Source organism: Carettochelys insculpta, chromosome 3, assembly GCF_033958435.1.
Source record: "Carettochelys insculpta isolate YL-2023 chromosome 3, ASM3395843v1, whole genome shotgun sequence".
NCBI classification, from domain to species: domain Eukaryota; kingdom Metazoa; phylum Chordata; order Testudines; family Carettochelyidae; genus Carettochelys; species Carettochelys insculpta.
Window position 1 is genome coordinate 201,701,546 of NC_134139.1, and position 24,511 is coordinate 201,726,056.

Sequence of the window (24,511 nt, forward strand, 5' to 3'; positions counted from 1 at the left end):
GCAGAAAGTGGTGTCCACACATAAATCCCTACTCACCAGAGGAGGATACTGCAATTCCTTGTTATTAACCCCATTTTATAGATAGGGAACCTGACTGGCCTGAGACCAGATGGGAAGTCAATGTTAGACAGTGGACACAATCTCCCAGTTCTCTGCTGAGAACACCAGACAACATTGCTCTCCATCACACTCATCCACAGGAATAGTCATCGGCTTGAAGATGTATTTGACAAAATAAGCCATTAAGCCATGATTTATGGCACACAGCACGTACACAGCTGTTTAATGTTAGATCACTCTGCCAATTGCAGGATGATGGACATATGTAACTGAGCTCACAGAGGTAACTGATCTGCTATAGCAAGGGTAATCAAGGTATAAATGGTTTAATTATTGACCAGATTGCCAAACCTCAGCATTCCACAGTCCCCAAGCCTTTATATAAACAGGGGCTCTCCATCCTGAAGATATCTTCACCTCCATCTCCTACAGAGTTTTGCCTCAGCAGAGACGGGTGGATCCCCTGCAGACTTTCAGCCATGAGAAGCCTTTATTTACTCTTTGCTGTTCTCTTCTTCCTTTTCCAGTGTGCTCCAGGTGAGCTGGATCCACATAATTATAGGGAGGATAAATAAATGGGATATTTGAGTGAGAGGGTGGGGATGTTAGAATAATGACGTAATGCATCAAGCAGCAAAAAATGACCTCTAAAACAATGGCCAAGGTCATTGTGGAGATCTTTGCCCACAGGGGTCTGCTGAAGGAGATCTTGACACATTCGGGCAGGACAAACACCCCAACCAATATCAGTCATTCCGTGCTGAATAGTGCAGAATGGGGAAAGCTTGACGTCAACCTCCACACCGGGCTCCAGCCCAGGACCCTGGAATAGCAGCTGCCTGAAGTGTCTCTAGTCTCAGAAACTTGACAGCTACAAATCCCTGGGCCACTTCCTCCCAGCCGTCCTCAGCACCTGCCTCACCTCAGGCTCTTCCCTCTGGTACCTGCTTGCACTTTTGCTACTCTCAGGTTCTCCACATCTCCTTTCTTATCACCTCCTCACATGCACTGAGACAACTGAAGAGGAACCTTTTAGAATCAGTCTCAGCTAGTTCTTCATTGGCTCTAGGTGTCCTGACTAGCCTAGCTCCTTTGAGCTGGGAAGCTTCCCAATTGGTCCCAGGTGTATTAATTGGCCATTATTGATTCTACCAAATTCCTGCTGATTCTGGATTTGCCTTGTCTAGTTTACTCTGGGAACAGCGACCTATTTAATCTACGTTTAATATATTTCCCTTCTATTGCTCTTCCATAGACCCTGGCCTGACCCTGTTTTTCTCTTTCTCTCATTTTATCTCAGCATTCCTTCCTGAGGTCACATGTACCCAGTCAATATTAGCATAGTTTACATCTATCATTATTACTCTGTTCTCTCCCTGTGAAGCATCTCAGATCTCCTTAACCATTTTACAATGATCATATCCATCCTAGTCAGGTTGTTGACTGTATATTCCAACTGATACTTTCTTATTGTTCAAATATAATTTTTTTAATTTTGTGTCTTTGCTAGCTGTTCCTCAAATCCTTTCGTTTTCTTTTGCCTCAAAATGCCTCTGTTGCGCTGTTGTGCAGCTATGGTGGCATTTCTTTTTTGGTTTTCATACTTTGTTTTCTGTGTTTTTTAAAAATAAAATTGTGATATATTTAATTTAAATCTCCATGGAGTTTTTAAATCATCTCCATGCATTTTGCAAACATTTCTCCCCTACAACTGTTCCTTTCAACTTCCATTGAACTAGAGTCCTCATTTTAGTGTAGCAACGAAGGGTCCCGTGGCACCTTATAGAATAACAGAAAAGTTTTGAGCATGAGCTTTCGTGAGCACAGACTCACTTCATCAGATGCTGGTCTTTCCAAGCTCATGCTCAAAACTTTTCTGTTATTCTATAAGGTGCCACAGGACCCTTCGTTGCTGTTACAGATCCAGACTAACACGGCTACCCCTCCGATACTTGACATTTTAGTATAGTTTCTCATTTTGAAGTTAAATACTAAAGCGGTGTGTGTCTTTGTTATTTTCTTAATGGCATGTGGCCACTTTAGCAGGTCAGCTATATTCAACTCTTGGACCAGAAACTGAGTTCAACATTAGGCCTAAATTAAGCACTGTCTGTTTACTTCTGGGTTCCAAAACCAACTGCTGGGAGGGGGGAAGTTATTTAAATGTTCTAGAAATTTTACCTCAGCACTCTTTCCTGAGGTCACAAGTACCCAGTCAATATTAGCACAGTTTAAATCTACTATTATTAGTGCATTTTCTGCCTTTGAAATGTCTCTGATATTCTTGAGCATTTTACAGTTATCATATCCATCCTGGTGAGGTTGTTGGTAGGCTATTCCAATGGCTACATTCTTATTGCTCAAGAAATAGAATTTATATCCATTGAGATCCTATAGCACAATTTGACTCATCTGTGAGTTTTACCTTACACCTTCTTTCAGCTGTACTGCCCCTCCTTCACCAGTACAACTTATTCTGTCATTCCTATGTATTCTGTAAGCTGGCATTATTATGGCTCATTGATTGTCCTCATTCCACCTAGCTTCTGTGGTACTATTGTATCCACATCTATATTTAATGCCAGGCACTCTAGTTCAGTGTTTCTCAACCAGTGGTACAAGTGCCCTTGGGGAGGTACACCGAGGTCTTCTGGGGGGTACATCAACTCATCTAGATATTTGACCTTTTACAACAGGCTATATAAAAACACTGGTGAAGTCAGTACAATCTAAAATTTCATTCAGACAATGACTTGTTTCTACTGCTTCACATGCCTTCTGCTGAAATGTAAGTACAATATTTTTATTCCAATTCATTGGTTTGATAAGAAGATGGTAGAAAGTCAGCAAGCTTTCAGTAATAGTCTTCTGTGATATTTTTGTATGTTTTTGTATGTAAATAATTTTTAAGTGAGGTTCCTCGTGATGGCATGCAAAGCAAATCTGACTCCTGCAAAGGGTGCAGATATGTGGAAAGATTGAATGACACTTGTTTCAAGACCTCAGATTAATTTAGGACCATGTTTTTCAACCGGTGGTAGGTGAGAGAAGTCTGGAGGTACTTTTGTAAAAGGGGTTCTTTATAAAAAAAAAAGTGAAAAAACACTGATCTAGTTCACCCAATTTAGGATTTAGACATGTAGCATTTGTATACAAGCTCTTGTACATGTTGCCAATATTCAGTTGCTTGCCTTTATGTGCTGTTCAAGTCAGTTAGATCAAAGTTACGTAACTGCACATACTGCACTCTGACAGCAGTGCAGACACACCCAAAGGCACGAACTCTTACATTTAAGTATGTGCTTCTGTGTTTTGTTGAAGAGAGGCAGACTGAAGCCTGTGCTTACAGTTCAGATTGCTGAATCAGAGCTAATATGTGTCTATGTATGTTTCTGCACACTTAAATATGCTCTGTTCTCCCTTCCTGTTCCTCTGCACCCCTATAGAAATATGATTAGTTTTACACTTTTCAACATCAACAGGAAAAGTCTTGACAAATTAGCCTAGGTATTCACCATTTACTCACAGTGAAAAGATTTTCCCATTCTATAAGTACGTCCAACAACTCATTAGCACTATCCTTATAATTCTTTTTATAGAATATTTTAGCTGGAGCTCCAATGGAAACAAATAAATAAATCCTACTGCCCAGAGGTGTAATTCCCAGTCCATGCAGTTGAGTTGTCACTCTGGGTATATTCTAAAATCAAGGGAAAACTCTGCTTGTCAGTACAAAGCCAAACTCCTGGCCAACCAGTACTGTCTGTAACATCACTTCTAGAAGGTGGAAGTGACAGGAAAGAGTTAAAAGCCACCCCACTTTCAGTGGGGTAAGTAAACAGTTCAAGTACAGGTTGACCCTCTCTCATGTGGCACTTCCAGACTTGGCTGTTGCCAAATGAGAGAATTTGCTGGACCAAAGATGGTCAATATTGGCTAGCAGCGTTACCAACGCTTCCACTGTTTATTGGGGTCTTAGAAGACATTTAGGGGTAAATCAGAGCTAAAAAACAGCACAGGACACTGGGAGCAAGGACTGGTGGCTGTAAATAAACTGTATGGGACCACAGGAATCTTGGTCACAACCAATATAAGTGGTCATCTGGCTAACTAAAATCATGCCGGATTATGGTTGTAGCCGGACGAAAGAGTGATGGATTAGAAAGGATCATCCTTTAGTAATCTGCCATTATTATTATTATTATTATTATTATTATTATTACTATTATTATTATTTATGGTGATTACCAGTTATGCCAAAAGTCTAGCCAAAATGGAGGAGCACATGTTCCCAGTGGCTGTAAAAACAGAGAAGCAGATAATCCCTGTCCCAAAGAGTTACAGTCTAAAGAGGGGAGGTGTTCTCGGGGAAGAAAGAAAGATTTAAAGTTGCTGCACTTGACCTATTAACCAGCAGTTGGAATAATTTTGTCTCTCCTGACTGTGGTGGCTGCTCTGACTTTCCACGTAGCTATAATGCTTCCTTCAATAGCCCCATTCGGTGGCCAGAATTTTACAACGGAAAAGAGATTCCCTGAAAGGAATGTTGTAGGACCCTTCAGAGCTGTAGAAGTTCACACTCAGGCTGGAAATCTTGGGAGCCAGCCCCTGATATATGTCTAATCCTACTATTTGTGGGGAGGTTTCAGGGATGTTGCTCTAGCTCAAACAGAAGTTATAGGTTTGATGCAGGAATTCCTGGATGAAATTCCTTCATTTCTGTTATACAGGAAGTCAGAGCAAATCAGAACTTCTCAAAGACCTGTTCTAAAGGTCTCCCTGAGACAGTTTAGTAAGGCAGCAAGCAGCTTCCTGATAGAAAAAGATCAAGAAACACATCTGGCCTTAGAATTTACAAATGTAGATAAAGTTTCTGCTCATGGTTTCCCTTTATTTGTAAATAAAAGTTCAGACTCCAACCAACTTCCTCTCTTTGCACAGGGAATGCTGATTTCCTGGATAATATTAAATGCAGAAATCAGTTTGGCTTCTGCCGCTCCAGGGTCTGTCCATCCTCCAGCACTGCCATTGGAACCTGTCTCAATGGAAAAATCAAATGCTGCAAATGGCTACCAGCCCCCTGATCAGCAGACATCTGCAAGGCCGGAGAGAGCGGCAGCATCAAGACACAATGTCTCCATTCAATAAAAACAAACTATTGACAAATGCAACTGCAGTTGTGAGCATTCCTTTCACATGTTGCAGGAGAGAGGCTCTGAGGAGGTGAAGATGCATTGGGAGGTGAATGTGTTTATGAAGGTGTAAATACCAGCTGCCAGAAGCATCACAACTATTGGGTCACAATAACAGCTCCAGAAATGGGTGCTTTCTCTGTGCTTACAGAGCACACCTACCTCAACCCATCCAGCACAAGAACACTGCAGCACCAGGGGAAATGGATAGTAACAAAGAGATAGCTGTGTTCGACTATATTCTATCAAAACAAAAAAGCAGTCCAGTAGCCTTTAAAGACTAACAAAATAATTTATTAAGTGGTGAGCTTTCGTAGGACAGACCCACTTCTTCAGATCATAGCCATACCAGAACAGACTCAATTTGGTTCTCTGTGCCTTAAATATTCAGTCTGTTGTGGTATGGCTTTTTTTTTTTTAACCCCAGGGGAAATGGAATGCATCTTCCTTGAAATCCACCAAGATGGGTGAGGGAATATCTTTTACTGAACCGATCTCTCTTGGCGAGAGCGAAAGGTTTTCGAGCTTGTCTCTCTCACCAGCAGAAATAGTCCCAGTAAAACATACGACCTCACCCACCTGGCACCTGAGGGCCAGACACAGCTGCATCTATGCTACATGTAACAATTGACCCCTGACAGGACATCAGTAGACCTCCCAGGGAGGTGCCAATTTGCCTAAAAGCTGATTACAGATGGGTTTAAAACACAGCTGAACTACAGGGGAAGGGAATCCCATTACAGTGTTCATAAAGGACTGTACAACACAGAAAGGAGCTGTAAAAAAGAGAAAAAAAAACCTCAGAACCCATCAAACCACTGGGGCTCTGATCCTCAGAAGGTGCAAAGAAGATAAAGCTCCACCCTTTGAGGAACCAGTCTTCCTGGTTTTCCCCATAACCAGATGAACAATCATAGGAGGCGCAGACACACTCACTGTGCTGGAGAGGATATTTTTGTGAACACTGAGAGTTCAAGAAGTATGAGTTAGCTTCATGCAGTCATGGGAGTGGCTTGAAAATTCTGTTTTTTTGAAAAATAATAGATGTAGGTTCTTTTGATTTCTCTTAAAGCTCTAGGGTGCATCATTTCAAATGTTCTTCTGCAGATTTTTTTCCCCCGGGAAAGCTGAGAGGCTTTCATCTAAGTATGTGTTTCCCAGAAGTAGGAACATAACTGAAATACAACTGAGATCTAATTGTATAAGACAAACACACACAGAGTCTGTATCTAAGCCATATCTCAGGAAATGCTGTTTGCTCCTGTGGCATTTGTACCATTGAAGGAAGGACTGGTAACTGTCACTATTAAAAGTGTGGCAGAGCACATAGGCTAACTGTCATGGGCCTCAAGCCAAGAGTGCACCATCTCCTCCTTTTACGACCTTCAGAGGCCTATACATACTGGGATTATTTCCATTTCCTCTCTCTTGAAGTGTTTACTAACTAGTGGTGCTGGGATCCTCAGCAAACTTCAGACAGGAGGGTCCTTTACCTTTTCCTGGTGGTTTTCATCTCGGTGCTCTTGGTACAGATTGCACCTCCCTGGTCCAGCACCATCAGGAACTGACAGGACCCAAACAAGAGGATTTGTTGGACCAGGGGAGGTCTCCTGCCACTGGTCCCCAAGCCTGACACCTGCTGCCTGCAAGCTATTGCCCCAGCAGGCACCCCACCCACTGTGGTGCTGGCCCTTTTGCTGCAGGGGGAGGCCTGACTCTGGCTTGTGCCATGAGGCCATGGGCCTGGCCCCATACTGCTGGGAGACTCCAGACCCTGAGCTTCCACAGGGCTGTCAAGGGACTCTGGCCCCATGCTTCCTGGGGACTCCAACCACGGCCTTGCACTGCTGTGGAGATGCTGGGGGACTGTGGTCCTGCAATGCCATAGGAACGCCAGAGGGCTCTGGCCCCATGCTTCCTGGGAACTCCAGCCCTGGTCCCACAGTGCTGCTGGGGGACTCTGGCCTCCATTCCCACAGGGCCACCAGGGGACTCCAGCCCCACCGTTCCTCGGGACTCCAGACCTGGATCTGCATTGCCATGGGGCAGCTGGGGGACTCTTGCTCCAGCTCTGCACTCCTCGCCCTGACCCCACATTCTCCAGGACTGCTGTGTGGCTCTGACCTCAATCCTGTGCTGCCCCAGCCAGGCTGCTAAAGCTTTTGCCCTGGCCCCAGATGCCCCTCCAGCCCCTAGGCTCATAGGCTCTCAGGATAAGGAGCATCCATGGTCCTGCTGGACCAGAGAGTGACAGCTGGGTCAGTCCTTGTATCCTGGCTGTGCAGCCACCTGGAAATTAACCAGCCCAGCTCAGGTTACTGTACAGGAGTCCCAGACTCAGTGTACCTTAGGACCAGGGCCAGTCGAAAAACCGTCCTAGCAGGCCAGTGGGCACCTGCCTCTGGTAGAGATCTGGGGTGAGGAGTATCTGTGCATCTCCTCCTTCAGCCACTGGTGCATCTCCAGGCCCCTTCTGCTGACCCAAATTTTCTCCTCCCCTTGCGCACCCCAGTGTTGCCTGCCAATGGGATGCGAGGGGAGGGTGCCATCACCACCAGCAGCACAGCAGAGCTATAGTGGCTTCTCCACGCTAGTTCTGTGACACTGCTGGTACGTCTCTATGCTGGGGGTGAGGTGTGTACAGAGCTGTCCCATCCACAGGTGTCAGCTGGGAATCTATTCACTCCTTCTGTGAAATGGACCAGCTACCAGTGGTGCCAGCTCTGATCACAAGTCTCCTAACAATCAGGGCTTTTCTTTTGAGGGGAGCCCCAGCTGCATGCTTAGAATGAAGCCAGATCTGGGACCTTAACATGGTATAACATTCTATCTCACAGAGCTGGACCTGTAGAGGTCATCAAGTCCAGCCCCCCCCAGCCTCACAGCAGGGCCTATCACCATCCCTGACAGATTTTATTTTAATCTATTTGACCCAGACCCCTAAATGGCCCTCTCCAGGATTCAGTTCACAGTGCTGGGTTTACAAGGCCACAGAACTGACCACTGAGCTAGACCCTTTGCCCCTTTCCTTCACTGCTTGATGCCTGAGGCACCGCTATCAGCTGTTCCATGGGGCAGGACTTTGAATCCTATGGTGCAGCAAGAAGCCAACTACGGTGTTGTGCCGCCCTCTAGTGTCTGAAAACAGAGCTGACTGACTTTGCCCAGGGAGCCTCTTGCACAGGGCCACATGGGTGGGTTAATGGTGGAGGAAGGGCAGGCGAGGGAATCAAATGGGTGTGGGTTTGACTGGGGAAACCTGGCTGTGGCTGTGTCCTGACGTCTCTGTTCCCTGGCTCTGTTTGTTGCCTCACAGCCCCTTAGTCCCTTGGCCAGGACCTGCCCAAAAGTCTGTTGCACTGCGTGTGTGCCTTATGATTATTGAATAGGAAGGTAAAAGTTTAACTACCAGGTAAAACCTTGTCTGCTATTTGATGTGTTTTAAAGGCTTGAGGGGAAGTTATGGATGTCTGCGACATAACAGATTGAACCTCTGCAGTCTGCAACTCTCTTGTCTGGCAACATCCATCAGCCAGCATGACTTCAGTTAGTTGGAGGACCACTTATTGTGGGTGTGGCCAAGTTTCCAACAGCCCGAAAAGTTTCTTTACAGCCCCCAGTTCTGTCTGTCAGTGTTCTGGGCTGTTGTTTAGCAGTAACTTACCCCTACATGCCTTCAAAGAGCCCAGTAAGCAGTGGACAATATTGACCTCCCATGGTCCGGCAAATTCTCTCATCCAGCACTGGTCAGGTCCCAAGAGTGCTGGATTGGACCGGTTCAATCTATATCGTATATCATAAGCACTCCTGTAATTTTACATGCTGCTCCTCAGGCTTGGGAAGGGGACCCCATAAACATCCACAAAGCACCTCACTATCCTCCTCCAAAATGGCTCCATAAAACTCTCATGTGCTGTGAAGCCTACAGCTAACTTGACAAAGGGATTAGGTTCTTCCCGTGCTGATACCACTGAGGATGATGCTGGCCATGATTGGCTCCTTGTTTCCATGTATTCCCCCATCAGAATGCATCCATCTGCTGCTTCTTGTCCGATAGTTTGTAAAGTCCATGAGTCAAGGACCATCTTTCACTCTGTTTGTACTGTGCCAAACATAATGCGGTTCTGTCCAGCACATGGGCTCCCAGATAAATAATAAGACAAAGCTAATGAAGGTTTCAACCTCAACATTGTTTCCATTTTTCAAAAAATTAAGTTTTCATTGAAACTGACTTGTTCCCCCAGAAAGTTTCCCTACTGATGAAACAGCAGTTTCAAAAGGAAAACAAACAATATTTCAAACAAAAATTTTGGATAAGCTCCTTTATTAATGAGCCCCACATTTTCTGTGCCGCTATTATCAAGGATGCCTGTAGAGGAAATAGCTATCAAGAGGTGAAATGGGATTTGTTAATTGACATCAATGGAGCCAGGAGTTCATCCCGGGTAAGTGTCTACAACTGACAGAAGTCAACAGCAGAGTCCTCCAGAATTCAGTGGGCTTTGGTCAATGTGACATATTGCAAAGCCAAATTCAGAGACCAGCTTTAGCTAGGACGTGTCTTCGCAACAGGTCTGTGTTCAAGTATTAGTTTTCCACAATTAACCCCACTAGTGTGCATGTATCTACAGTGTTGTCCAAGTTTTAGGTATCCCACCCATCACAGAGCACTTCAAAGAGTCTCTGTAGCCCACACACTTAAGCACACATTGGTGTGTGGGTTACATCTTAACTTTGAAAAATGAACTTAATTGTATTGAGGATCTGTGTGGGTGAAAGTGAAGAAGACAGAGCTCTCCGGTCTTGCTTTGTGAAGAGATGGCTGCCTCTATCCACCCACATGGATTGGAATGTGGAGGAGGGGTAGGGCCAGGAGACAACGAGGGCAGAGTGCAGCTACTGGGGGATAAGGAGGATGGGTACCACGAACTCCCTACTGCCTCAGACATGTTCCCTTAAAGTGGCTGCAGGACAAATGGATTCACCCTGTGAGTCCCATCCTCCTGACTTTCTCTTTTTGATGCCTCCCTTCTTGGTGTCCCAGGTAAGATGTAACTAAAATCAAAGATAATAGAGAAGGATATTTCTGTAGCTACATTAAGGCTGGTGAACACTTCACTCTCACTCCACCAGAACACGAACACTCATTTCAGCACTTCAATGTAATGATGACTTGTTTTTATTAAAAAAGGAGATGTAACCTTTTATCAGTGATGGATATTCTCCCATTTGGATTTTTTCCAGCACACATGCCTCTGTCCAGCCCAAATGAACAGTGCTTCAGGGTTCCACTGTAGCAGGATCTAATAATTTTAGAGGTGAAAGGATGTCACCAGATTCCCAGAGATCATGCCTAAGCCATGAACATAGATGTCAGCCAAGCGTTCTGCAGAGAGACAAGAGATGATTAGATTATTTGCTTGTACCCATGAGAAATTACTTAAAATTCCAGCTAAAAAAAGAACAGGAAAAATTATCCCATCAGTGCAGATGTCTGGTTAATACAATAAACAAACACATTTGAACACGGAAGTCTGCTTACCTGCCTCTAACTCTCTAGTATGAGAAGACCATTCTCATTTTTAAATGCACTTCCTATTGACCTTTGGCATAGTTAAAATGTTGACTAGAATGCAGCAAATTCAGCAGCAGATTAACAACGTTTCACCAGTTATACCTGGTAGATAATAAATTACTCCTCTTATTGAGGGCATTCCACCAGACCCTTAATGTATGTTCACCATTGTTAAACTTTCAAAAAGAGAATAACCCTGAGTGGGTATTCAGGTACTATATATACCATAATACATTAATACAATGTAAGTTGGTTGATACTGATACGGATTCATTCCCACTCAGGGATTTCCTCTTTTTTTGAAAGTTCAGACATGGTAACCCAACTAACATTACCTACTTGATCAGGCCAGCTGGAAATGGCATTTAATAACTTTGAATAATTTTATACTGGGATGCATCTTGCAAATCATACACATGCCCAGAGGGGTAACTAAAATCAAAACAAGTATCAGAGGGGTAGCCATGTTAGTCTGGATCTGTAACAGCAATGAAGGGTCCTGTGGCACCTTATAGACTAACAGAAAAGTTTTGAGCATGAGCTTTCGTGAGCACAGCCTCACAAAAGCTCATGCTCAAAACTTTTCTGTTAGCCTATAAGGTGCCACAGGACCCTTCGTTGCTGTTAAAATCAAAACACTGAGGCTTCTTTTTTGTGTACTACAGCTGTGAAGTTACAGAGATGCTGCCCGTTTGCAGACAGCATTCATTTTGCTCCCAGAGTTACTCAAGATTGATATCACCTGGGAACCTACTGCTCTGAACTGGGGACTTGGCTTTAGTTCTTCCATTCTGGAATAGGGAAAACAATTTACACAGCAGGACTGTTTCAGGCTCCCCCCTCCCCATCTCCCGTGTGTGTACAAGTTGCTCCACTTGCGTGTAGAAGTGTAAAAGCAACACAATTGGCTGAGGGAGAGTTATGTCAAAGCGTGCGCAGCATGGAGTTAGTTGATGTAACTGGGTTTGTGCTGACTATCTTGCAAGCACTGGAGTACAGGGAATGCTAGAGGTGGATTGGGGATTTATCAGATATCAGAGGGGTAAGCTCTAGAGCACTGGGGCTTCTGGGATGTTCTGCAGACCTTCCCATTGGCAGTCTGGGTAAAGTGGGAGTGAAAGAGAACAGCAGGGCAGTTCTAATGTATGCTGAGAGCACTCCAGCCCCGGTGCACCCCAGGTTCTAGGTATCTGAGGCATACATTCTGTGTATTGCCTCTGGGCTATGCCATGCACCCTGCAATTCCAAGAGCATTAAACAAGAGATAAGGTCATAAGAATGGCCACACTAGGTCAGATGAAAGGTCCGTATAGCCCAGTGTCCTGTCATCTGACAGTGGCCAGTGCCAGATGTCCCAAAGGGAGCGAACTGAACAGGCAGTCATCCAGTGATCCCTGCCTGTCACCCATTGCCAGCCTCTGATAAACTTTTCAACCCATCTGGGCTAGTGGCCATTGATGGACCTAACCCCCATGAATTTATCTAGTTCTTTTTCGAACCCTGTTAAAGTCCTGATCTTCACAACCCCCTCTGGCGAGGAGTTCCACAGGTTGACTGTGTGTCATTAAGAAGAAATACTTCTTTTTGCTTGTTTGAAATCTGCTATCTAATCATTTCATTTGGTGATCCCTAGTTCTTAGGTTATTGGAACAAGTAGATTACTTTCCTTTATTCACTTTCTTTATATCTGCTTTGATTCCTTAGACCTCTATTATATTCCTCCTTACTCTCCTCTTTTCTAAGCTGAAAATTCACTTTCCTTTTAATCGCTCTTCATATGGCACCCAACGAGTTTGGATATTGAAAGGAGAGGAACACACATTTCTATTCATGTTGAATAGTAACAGAGAGGGAGCCATGCTGGTCTATACACAATCAAAACAAAAAGCAGTCAAGTAGCACTTTAAAGACTAGCAAAATAATTTATTAGGTGAGCTTTCATGGGACAGACCCACTTCTTCAGACCACAGCCAGACCAGAACAGACCTCAGTATTTAAGGCACAGAGAACCAAAAACAGTAAGCAAGGAGGACAAATCAGAAAAAAAAAATATCAAGGTGAGCAAATCAGAGAGTGGAGGGGTGGGGGAGGAAGGTCTAGCATTAGATTAAGCCAGGTATGCAGACGAGCCCCTGTAGTGACTCAGAAAGTTCACATCCCGGTTCAAACCACATGTTAATGTGTCGAATATGAATATAAAAGCCAGCTCGGCTGCTTCTCTTTGAATAGTGATGCGAAAGTCTTTTTTTCAGTAACACACACATACCTTACTGTTTTTGGTTCTCTGTGCCTTAAATATTGAGTCTGGTCAGGTCTGGCTGTGGTCTGAAGAAGTGGGTCTGTCCCACGAAAGCTCACCTAATAAATTATTTTGCTAGTCTTTAAAATGCTACTTGACTGCTTTTTATTTCTATTCATGGTGCAATGTCTCTGCTGTGGAATTGTATGTAACCTTACCGTAAGCAGCAGAAGCCCAATGGGCACCTTCCAAATGGTATAGTAAAGCGGGAACAGGACAACTGGCATACGCCCCCAATACTTCTACACTGGAATGGGGTCCAAGCATGCCGCACCAGTCCTGCACAAAGAATGGGACATACTTATAACCTGGAGGAAGAGGATGACTAAGGGGCTGCTATTCTAGGTTGCCAGGCTTTTCCTCTGGAGTGGATTTCATAGTCACTGAGAGCTGCTCAAATAAGCACTGTGAGTATCACTCAAGGCACAGTTCCACCACAGCTTTATTGCTGTAGACATGGCTGTAGTGCTGACTATATCCAGTAGCAGCCTCTAAACAGAGAGCAGAGCAAGTTAATTAAATGGGGCTCTGGCTGGTTGGATGCATTTAGGAACTGACTCAGAGCACAGGTATCCTTCACTGCTCCACACATTTAAGGGATAACACGATGGCAATTGCCTGCACCCGACTTCCCTTATGGGCTGCTGCTCTGGCTCTGATTGGTTGTGGTGCCTAAGATCAATGTACCTGGAAAATTATGGCAACTGATCAATGACTGCGCAGGACTGAACCAGCTCAGCACAGGATTAGATGGCTCCAATTTTCAGAAGCAGAAGGGTTCTCTCCAGACATGCTTCTGAAAACTCAGCCCTTGGGAATAGTTACCTCACAACCATTTGCTAGCTTTACATACACCACACAAGCCGGTCCTCTTGAAAGGACTGACAAAACTTCTATAGCCCCAGGATTTAGGGTACCTGGACTAAAAAGTTTAGCTAGAGACAAAAGTGGTTTCACAAAACGATCCACAACCAACAGTTATAAATGCAAGACCTAAGATCCTGCACTGAAATTTCTGCATATTCTATTTCACCCACAATCACGTCATTTCCAGGAATCAATCCAAGCACTTGTGTTTCTGAGAGAGTGTGGTTAAGACACAGGTCTGCCATATTAGAGATCTGGGATGTTTTCTCACATTATACAATCTTCCTATGGCATGAACCCTTCCTTAATAAGAGCTGTGAATGCACTGAATTATTATAGTCAACAGAACTTCAGACTACAAGCTGCAGTCCAGAGCACCAGCTCTTTACCAAAAGGGACCTTAGCATCATGGTAGATCAGAGGAAGAGGATCTGTCTTCCCTTTCTCCTATCTGCTGGATGATCAGATCTGTGGCTCATGAAATATCAGGAGGAGGTTCAGAGTAGATACAGAACTGGGGCTATTTAGAAGCAATCCTCTAGCAACAGCTGCTGAAGAACATTGCAGATAAGAACTGAGGATTCTTCAACAGGTCAAAATTCAGTCAGATCTAAGTGGATGTTTATGATCACAAGAAAGGCACCTCCTTCACCCAGTACAGATCCTGCCACTTTTCCAGTGTCTGCTACAACCTAGGCATCCATTAGCACCCTTCAGACAAAAAAAGCATTTAAAAATTTATGATGTAAAGTTCTAGCCAACAACAGTATAGACTTGTCAATACCGCTCTACGTTATCTTTGCTATAATTGAGATCTTACCAGAAGCAACTTGAAACACCAACAGGGCAGCAAAAAGAAGGTAAAGGATCTTCATGGCTGAACTCTGGCTGGGAACTCAGTGTCACTAGATAAAAGAGACAGACAGAAAATGGAGAATTCCTGTATTTATTTCGTGCTGGAGACTGTGAAATGCTGAGCTATGGAAATACTGGCTGTAACTAAATGAAATAATATGTGTGCTGTGATCTATTTGTGATAATACATGTTTTCTTCACAGGAACAGAGGTGGTGCAGGTACATTTTAGGAAAATAGAGTTACATGAGGAATGATGCATTTTATAGTGCAAGCTGGGTGAGCAATCTTCATCAGCCTGTTACTCACAGCAGGTTTCTTAGTCTCACAGTAGTTCTTTAGTCAAAATGCAGACTGAAATATTGCATGTTTATTAGTTTTAGTAGCCAAATAGTATTGAAAGTAATTAGATTACAGACAGCAAAACAAAGATGATTACATAATGGTGTTTATGTGATCTGATCGAATGAGTTCAATGGGATATGTGACAATACATTAAGAAAGCAGATAGTAAATCAAATCATTTCATGCAATTCCTCTCACAGTCTGCTTATACAGCAAACTTTATCCTAATTTTACAATATATTCTGCAGGTGATTGTATAATGAACATGGAACTATGAATCCATAACAGTAGATTGTTTTATGAATTTCTAATTAAACATATTTGATATCAACTTACAGAAGTGTCTGTAGCATTGAACCCACAGCTCCAAAGTGAGATTTAGAAATTTAGACAAGTCACTTCATGACTAAGGTGATCAATACAAAGTAATTGTCAGACTTTGAACCTGAAATATAATACTTGGATAATAATTTCAGCTATTGAAATTTGGTGGGAATTTTACCTGTATTGCAGATTTTTTCCCCACTTTCATTATGCAGATCATGATAAAAGTCTTTAGTCGAAAATAGAAGAAAAGTTTTCTCCTCTTTTTGGGTAGGAGGCTGTCTATTTCTGCTAACCACAAACTGTCTGATTTCCAGAATAAACCATGAAACCTTTCAGATTTCCTATGCCCAGTTTCCTGTTACAAATAGTATTAGCCCTTGAATGGAAAATGTAACCTCCCTCAGTGCACTTAACTGTGTGTTGGCTTGTCATGATTTCTAGACAACGAACATTAAACTTCTTAGCAAAATGCAAGTTTACATTATGCATCTTAGTCATCTACATGGTTTAAGTTCAGCAGTTGCGAACACTTAAGATTTTATTCCAAACTCACAGCTGCTGAAGGGTAGAATTGCCTGAGAATCTTTGCTTCCATTTTAAACGAGAGCTGAGACCATAATTTGTACCCATGTTTAAAATTGGTAGTGAACTGCTATAATGGTAGGTTTAAACATTTCAGTCATTTTCAAGATTTAGCTTACATACCTCCTATCTGAGAATTATTTAGCTTTAAAATTGTCCTGTTTTCATTTGGATAAACAAAATACATGTACTTCTGGAACATAACAATGGAAACACAGGTGAAGGTGTTTTCCAGTTTAGCTTGCTAATAGCAATGACTGGTTTCTCAAAATAGAAGTTTATTGAAGCAGTTCACTCACATATTATGGCAGCAGTGTTCTTGGTGTTGTTTGCAGCTGCCTACCTGGAAATTACTTTAATGGACAGAATTAAGAGGTGATTATCATTGAAGAGATTTTAGTTCTTACCTGATCTGTGGAGGTCCCTGTGGCCAGAATATGAAATTCCCCTCTGGTGTCTCTTTGAAATAAACATCTCCGCTTTACAGAGATGGTGAAGGGTGTTAGGGTTTGGTTTGTCTCACGGTGAGAGTTGATCTGGGCCAATCAGAAAGTGCCCCATGCTTCTTTCAAATATTAGAAACATCCAACAGGAGTGTGAGTTGTCCCTTCTGTTCATTTAAGGACAAAACCAGGCATGTTTATTGATTTTTTGTAAGTTTGTCTCTGGAAAATTCTGTGGCCTTCTTGCAACATGTTTTGTGTCAGCCCAGTTTGTGTAAGATATGTTGGTTGTGCAAAACATCCTGGTGAAGAAAAAGAACACCTCTTTGCTTGGTACGATACAGCAGAGTTTTTCTATGAGGATTTTCCAGCAAGCCTCTCTGCCGTGTGTGGTTCTTTGTCAACTTGACCCAGCTCTGTTGCCCTTCCTTAACTAGCAATTTCTCTGTAAACACTTTGAGTTGTCTGCAGAAAAACCCGTTCACAAGTCTGGAGTGAAATTTTGTGAAGCCTTTTCACATTACCTGTCAATTGTGTACTTGTTTCATAGCTCACCAAACAGCAACACAGATCCATCTGGCTCATTTGCATGGTTCATCACCAATAATGTGGATCACAGTTAACGTAGTATTGAGACAAAAGGGCTGTACATTCTTGTCAGATGGCAGCGGGTTACTGTGTACAGCTCCAGACTGGACCATGGGAGGTACCAAGTTGTAGTCAGGAGACGAGCAGCAGAAATGGGTCAAACAAGGTCAGGAAACCAAGAATTCAGAGCCAGGTAGCAGGTTAAAGATAGCAGGCAGCTAGTGGAGCTGGAGTTGAGCTGTGTCAGTGTATCAGGTAGTCAGTACCAGGCACCAGGTCATAGACCCGGGTCAAGCTGTAGTGTGAGAAGCTGGATCTAGTGTCCACAGCAAGGTAAGATCTGGAGCAGCCTGTGTCATTGCTCAGACTGCTCCCCGTGATGGCTTCCTGGTTTATACACAATCTTGAGCTAATCAGAGGGTTATGTGAGGCTGCCACTCAGGACAATAACTTCTTACAGTGTCTAGCTTCTTAGGATCCTGCAGTGAGAACCTTCTTGAAGCTTCCAGTAGTGATGCAGCAGTATGAACAGTCCAGCATCACTGGGGCTCCATGTCGTAGTGCTACGGCTTCTTACCCTGCAGTTCATTTATAAGTTCACGTGATATATTCAGCTGTCTCTGCACAATTGTCTACCGACTGATGAGCAATTCTTGTGATTGCTTAGATCGTGTAACGATTCAGTTGGATCCACCTTATAGATTTTTATTTTTCATTGGCCTTTCAACAAATCAACAGTGTATCACCATTCCTAATTTCAAAGAAACTTTGTTATCTGCTTATTAATTAGCATCAATGCATAAGTATATACAATTCTTATCTAGTATTTAATTTGACATAACTATCCTGAGGGTTTGCAATATTATTTGAAGTCGAGTCTCCCTTGTTAATGAAATCTTCTCACACAGCAAGAATCCTCAACACAGCTTTCAAATTTCTATATAGTTACTGAAATTTTAATTGACAGCTTTTATCTCTCTCTTTTCCCATCATAGAATCATAGAATACTAGGACTGGAAGGGACCTCGAGAAGCCATCGAGTCCAGACCCCTGCCCTCATGGCAGGACCAAGTACTCTCTCAACCATACCTGATAGACATCTTTCTAACCTGTTCTTAAATATCTCCAGTGATGGAGATTCCACAGTCTCTCCTGGCAATTTATCCCAGTGTTTGACCACCCTGACAGTCAGGAACTTTTTCCTAATGTCCAACCTAAACCTCTCTTGCTGCAGTTTAAGTCCATTGCCTCTTGTTCTATCCTCAGAGGCCAAAGAGAACAAGTTTTCTTCCTCCCCCTTATGACACCCTTTTAGATATCTGAAAACCACTATCATGTCCCCCCTCAATCTTCTCTTTTTGAAACTAAACAAATCCAATTATTTCAGTCTTTCTTCATAGGTCACGTTTGCTAGACCTTTAATCATTCTTGTCGCTCTTTTCTGGACCCTCTCTAATTTCTCCACATCTTTCTTGATATGTGGTACCCAGAACTGGACACAATACTCCAGCTGAGGCCCAACCAGCGCAGGGTAGAGTGGAAGAATGACTTCTTGTGTCTTGTTCACAACACATCTGTTAATGCATCCCAGAATCATGTTTGTTTTTTTTGCAACAGCATCACACTGTTGACTCATATTTAGCTTGTGGTCCACTATAACCCCTAGATCCCTTTCTGCTGTAGTCATTCCTAGACAGTCTCTCCGCATTCTGTATTTGTGAAACTGATTGTTCCTTCCCAAGTGGAGCACTTTGCATTTGTCCGTATTAAACTTCATCCTGTTTACATCAGACCATTTCTCCAATTTATCCCGATCATTTTCAATTATGACCCTATCCTCCAAAGCAGTTGCAACCCCTCCCAGCTTGGTATCATCTACAAACATAATAAGCGTACTTTCTGTGCCAATATCTAAATTGTTGATGAAGATATTGAACAGAACCGGTCCTAAAACAGACCCCTGCAGAACCTCACTTGTTATACTTTTCCAGCAGGATTGAGAACCACTAAGAACTACTCTCTGAGTATGGTTATCCAGCCAGTTATGTACCCACCTTATAGTAGCCTCATCTAAGTTGCATTTGCCTGTATTAGACTCCTAGCAGGACATCTCCCTTGCTTTTTTACCCGCTTTAGTTTAACCCAGAGACTCTCAACACGTCCATCTCCTACGTCCATCTCCACCTCAGTCCAAGTGTGTACATTTTTAATGTATACGGCAACACCTCCCCACCTTCTTCCCTGTCTACCCTTCCTAAGCAGGCTGTATCCTTCAATACCAACATATCAATCATATGTATTATCTCACCAAGTTTCCGTGATGCCAATGATGCCATAGTTGTTTTTATTTATTATCACTTCCAGTTCTTCCTATTAACACTTCCAGGTCTTCATATCTCAAAATTATCTATTATACTATCTTACCTGGAAAAGCAACAAAAGAGACATGAGCTATAATGATGGGCTTGTCTTCATTGCTGAATGAGTTGTTTCCTGCCTCAGGGTAACTGCGATTCATGAGGTATTTCTAGGCAAAAGCACACTACAGACGAGGCACTTTAATTTTACTAGGATATTATTGAATCAAGGTCTACCCCAGATTGTGGTATATTGCTGAGTTTGCCAAGTTTACCTCATTATAAATCTAAACTGCCTTTTACTCAGGGTATTTTCCCTTAGGATAGCTTGTGTCCCGTATTCATTTGAGGTAAGAAATCACAGCTTTTTCACCAGTTAAGAGAAGTCCCAGAGAAGTAGGTTATCTAATTTCCAGCTCAAACACCACTGGTCTCAAAGCTCCAGTGAGTCTTCACCACAGGTTATGAGCCTCTGACTCCCACCTCCCCAGCTATCAAGCTATCAACCCCAAAGGTGCATCCACAATGCAGAACTAGTCTCAGAAGCAGAGTTAAGTGACTTGGGCATGTGGGGTTCACACTAGGGAGCTAAAAGTAGCCATGTTGATGTCCTCACTCAGGATGGGGTTTGTGCTCTGAGACACCCCACCCACAAAATTTCAGAGCCCAAGGGGAACTGTCTATAGTGCTGTCTTCAGCCCTGTAGTGTGAGCCCAGGTCAGTTGACAGGGGTTCTGCGGCTTGTGGCCGTGGAGGGGGTTTACTGCATACAAAGAAGCCCTCAGGCAAGGGTAGAGAACTCCCTGCTTCCCAAACCCTCCTCTCATCACCCCCATTTCCTCCTATTGCCAAGTGTGGGGGTTGAGAAGCTCCGTACATCCGGGAAGGCAGAGCTTAAGGGTTTCTCATGAGGGAATGGTCAGGGAGGGGAAAATCTACATTTCTAAAGTGCCTTTTACTTAACCCCTGCTCTCTGGATTGTCACCTTGTTGTGAGTGGGCTTGTGTGTTCCAATGAACCCAAAAGCAATGCCACAGGGAGTCTCGTACTCCCAGCAGGGTCACCCATGGCAGCAAGATCAAGGGGGGCGCGGATCCAGACAAAGAATGATCCTAAAAGTCCCCAATGGCAGAAAAGGTGGAGGATGGCAAAGGTAATGCTACAACGGCTGTGAAGGAGGATGAAGGCTGCAGCGGACAGGAGACTCCCAGTTGTCGTGTATCCCGTGCCGTTGGACCTGAGCTTTCTATCCATCAAGAACCATGTGGTGGCTGCAGTGCAAGAGCCCCCACCTCCCTCATTACAAGAAGTCATGCACAGGCATCTTCCTCTGTGTACTACTCTCCTAAACTTAAGCCCTACAGCAACTCGTGAATGGTGACAGGAGCAGGATTGTGAAATCTGGAAGCTGTCAGTCATGAACGAGCATGTAGGCGGTAGGTGTTTGTATCTGTTGTTCCGTTTTGAGGACTGAGGTGGTAGAAAGGTCCAGCTATGCATCCATGACTGAGCTGCCCTATTTAGGGTCCATTATGGTCACCCTATATGGGGAGGGGGCTAGAAATGGTGCCCTAAACATAGTCCACCTCAACCCCCCTGGCTGGATAACCTCATCCAGTGGGTTCATCTCCATGCAGTCAAAATCGAAACCATACAGTAAACTTGGGAATGTGGAATATTCAAACTCTAACAAGGAGAGGTGGTGAAGAAGAAAAGAGGGCCAAAAACTGCCACACCCTGCTCCAACAGCTACCAACAACTGCCCCTTCTGTGATAAGACATGTGACTCCAGAATCATGCTGATCAGCCATCAACGGACTCACAAATAGGAGGGTGACATGAAGGCATCCTACTCGTCATCAAGTGACCACCAAGAAGAATTTACTTAAATCCAGCTGCCAGCCCTGTATGATGATTGAGACCCAGGTGGCTGAGGAGATGGGGTCAATCCTCTATGCAGGATACCAGTTTTGGAGTCAGAACCAGTGCAGTGCAGTTCAGCCTGTTGGATTTCAATGACAGTGCAGCAAGGACAATAGAGGGAAGATGCAGTATCTGCTTAGTTAAATCTGTGATGAGGCTTTCCATTTCAAGCCCCATCTCCAAATGTCTTGTGTATGACCCAATGGCAGAAGTTAATATCTGAGCACCACAGGGACAGAATGGAATAAAGTTTGGAGGAGGTGAGACTGAAATAACAGAGACCTTTCTCTTTTGTAAACCTGTTGTAACCATTTTGTAGAAATCAGGGGGCCCAATTCTGTGCTGTCCTATGCCAGTTTTCACCCTATAACAAAGCTGTAAATATAACAGACCTCAGACTTCTAGAAATTCTGGCAGAAGAGAAGGCGCCCAGCTGGTGTGGAGATGTCGGTGGACACAGAAGCAGACAGAAGACTGATGTGCCTTGAAGCTGCAAATGGGTTTCACAGATTGCACAGCAAAATGTGACTGGACTCATCTCCTTTGACAACAACACAAACCAAATGCATTTGTGACAGGGGTAAGGACCAGGTAAAGTTTTATCCATATGAGCTCATAGAGCAAAGTAATAGGTATGTCCCGCCCAACAGTCAATGAGCACGCTGAAGTGGATTTAACATACGTTAGGGACCTTGTTTTTATTTATTTCTAATGTAAAGATGGAGAAACAAATACATTTTAACAGAAAAGAAATAGAAAATATTCCCAGATTGTCTGTCAAACCACTTGCACACACACTTCAGCTACACACCACCACAATCAGTTACTTTTATTGAAAGAAAAATAACAAATCATCATGGATGATACTTTGCATTTTCTGCAGCCCAGCAGATTCTTGGGAGCCCAACAAAAAGGACTCAATAATTTTAGAAGCAAGAGGTTGTCTTCTAGATCCTCCATTGACAAGTGATGACATCTTCTAATACTGCAAAAGGAAAGAAGCTGTCAGATTTCATGTTTGTACCCATTACAACAAAGAAAATATGAAAATATGTTTCCAATCTAAGGCAGAGGAGGAATTTTCCAGCATTGAATAGTGAGTGCAGGTCTTCCTAGTTAGCTGCAGAGCAGGGGATTTATTTACTCTGACACCATTTTGCTTCAGAGTTTGCCCTGGTTTTACCCCTAACTCTCTACTATATCAGGCAGAGCCCCCTTTTAATTAAAATGTAATATAAATTATTAAAATATAAATTAATATAAACACAAAAATCATACTACAAAGTTAAATTGATCAGGGACTTGAAAACAAAGCTGGGTATAACTGGCAAAAGGATGGCATATTTTCATTGAAACGTTCATCACAATTAAAAAACCCTGACATTTTAAATGCCATTCAGCCATTTTATCGTATTTATCAACTTTAAAATTGTTGACAACCTTTATTACATAGAGAAGAATAAAAAATAAAATTAGAAAGTGTATAATAATGTGACTCTTATCCATGTCCACTTTCTCTGTGAAAGACACATAGTTCAAACTAAACAACAATTACATGCACAGCAAGTCTCAGAGGAATCACTGTGTTAGTCTCTATCTGTAAAAACAACGAGGAATCCTGTAGCAACTTAAAGACTAATGGATTTATTAGGGCATAAACTTTTGTGGACTGGAGTGAGACTAAAGAGATAGGTAGATATATAAGAAAATTACTGCAAAAGATAGAAGTTACTAGCCATTGTAAATAAGGGTGATTAGTGAGGCTGAACGTGGCTGTTCAGTGTAGCTGATGGGGCAATATGCATATCCATTAAGGGGAAGTTGCCATCTGTAGAGTGTTAACCAGTTTAGATCCTTATTGAGGCCTAATCGTATAGTTTGAAAATTGCAAATGAGCTCCAACTTGCCTGTTTCCCTTTGTAATCAAGTTTTGAAATTGTTGTTGTTTTGTTTTGCTTTGTTTTTGTAGAAGGATGGCTACTTTTAAATCTTTCCTGAATGTCCAAGAAGATTAAAGTTTCCCCCTACAGGTTTACGTATGTTTCCTTTCTGGGTGTCTGACTTGTGCCTGTTTATCCACATGCTCAATAAGTTATTCTTAAAGAATGCATGGAAATTCCAATCTCCCCTCCCAGTTTGCCTAAAATCTGTCCATATCCTGCTGGCATTTCCACACTGGCAGCCCTGCCTCCTTAGAATGGAAATCTCTGCACAAATTCCTTGAGCCAGCAAGGAGAGCAACACTGCAGGTGCTACCAAGAAACTCCCAGCCTCAAGCTGCCTTTCTGGTGATTTAGGGATGAGGGATCTTTCTCTCTCTCCTGATCCTCTGGGGCCTGTCTTTGTTGCAACATTAATTTGAGTACTCTGGACATCCTGTGTAGTTTATGGTCCATCCAGCAAGTAAGAAGAACAATGGGGTTAGGAGGACTGCAGACCTGCAATGTTCCTTTTTTCATTTTACTACAGGAACCATCAGATTTAAACCTTTAAAATGCAATGTTCGATTCCGCTAAAGTTCTAACAGGAGACAGGTGAAGGCTCAGAGGATGGACAAGCTGCCTTGTGGCCTGAAAGTGGCATAAATAAAGTGGACTAGGCTTATTGAATCACACTGAAAGGTGAGCAGACCTGAGAAAGGGCATATGTCACCCACTCTGTGGAGCTGTGAGCCTGTTCCATTCACAGCCAGAGGCTGATTGTTCAGTTTAAGCACGGATTGACTTGTGCATTTATGTCTGGAGGGCTCTAGTTCAAACCACACAGTTCTGGCTAAGATGACTTGGCTGCTATTACATGTGCACACTTGAGAACACCTCCATCCTGGACACACCCATGAACAACTTTACACTCATGTCTGCAGGATCTGGACCAGAAGTTCGGTAGCACAGCTGCAAGAATGCTGCTCTGCCCCTCCTCTGCCTGCAGTTTGCACACATTCACCATGTTGTTAATTTCCAGCTTTTCACCTTGGGTCCCTCCGACTGGCTGTAGTAAGGACTCAACCAGACATTGAGTTACAATGGTCTGTCCTTTATGAGTCAACTAGTTTGAAAAAACCCTTTTTTTCTTTATTCTGAGAAAATCAAAGTTATTTCC

At 43.2% G+C, this 24,511-nt stretch overlaps 2 long non-coding RNA genes across 2 annotated transcripts; one reads left to right on the forward strand and one right to left on the reverse strand.

The window, feature by feature from the left end:
- The first annotated feature begins 611 nt into the window (after positions 1 to 611).
- Positions 612 to 5,231, forward strand: LOC142011629 (uncharacterized). The gene is made up of 2 exons (XR_012645153.1): positions 612 to 2,848; positions 5,002 to 5,231. It is a non-coding gene; the product is annotated as an uncharacterized LOC142011629 (long non-coding RNA).
- A 5,256-nt stretch (positions 5,232 to 10,487) lies between these two features.
- Positions 10,488 to 14,893, reverse strand: LOC142010631 (uncharacterized). The gene is made up of 3 exons (XR_012644855.1): positions 14,814 to 14,893; positions 13,285 to 13,405; positions 10,488 to 10,638 (listed from the first exon to the last, which is right to left on the reverse strand). It is a non-coding gene; the product is annotated as an uncharacterized LOC142010631 (long non-coding RNA).
- Positions 14,894 to 24,511: the final 9,618 nt, after the last annotated feature.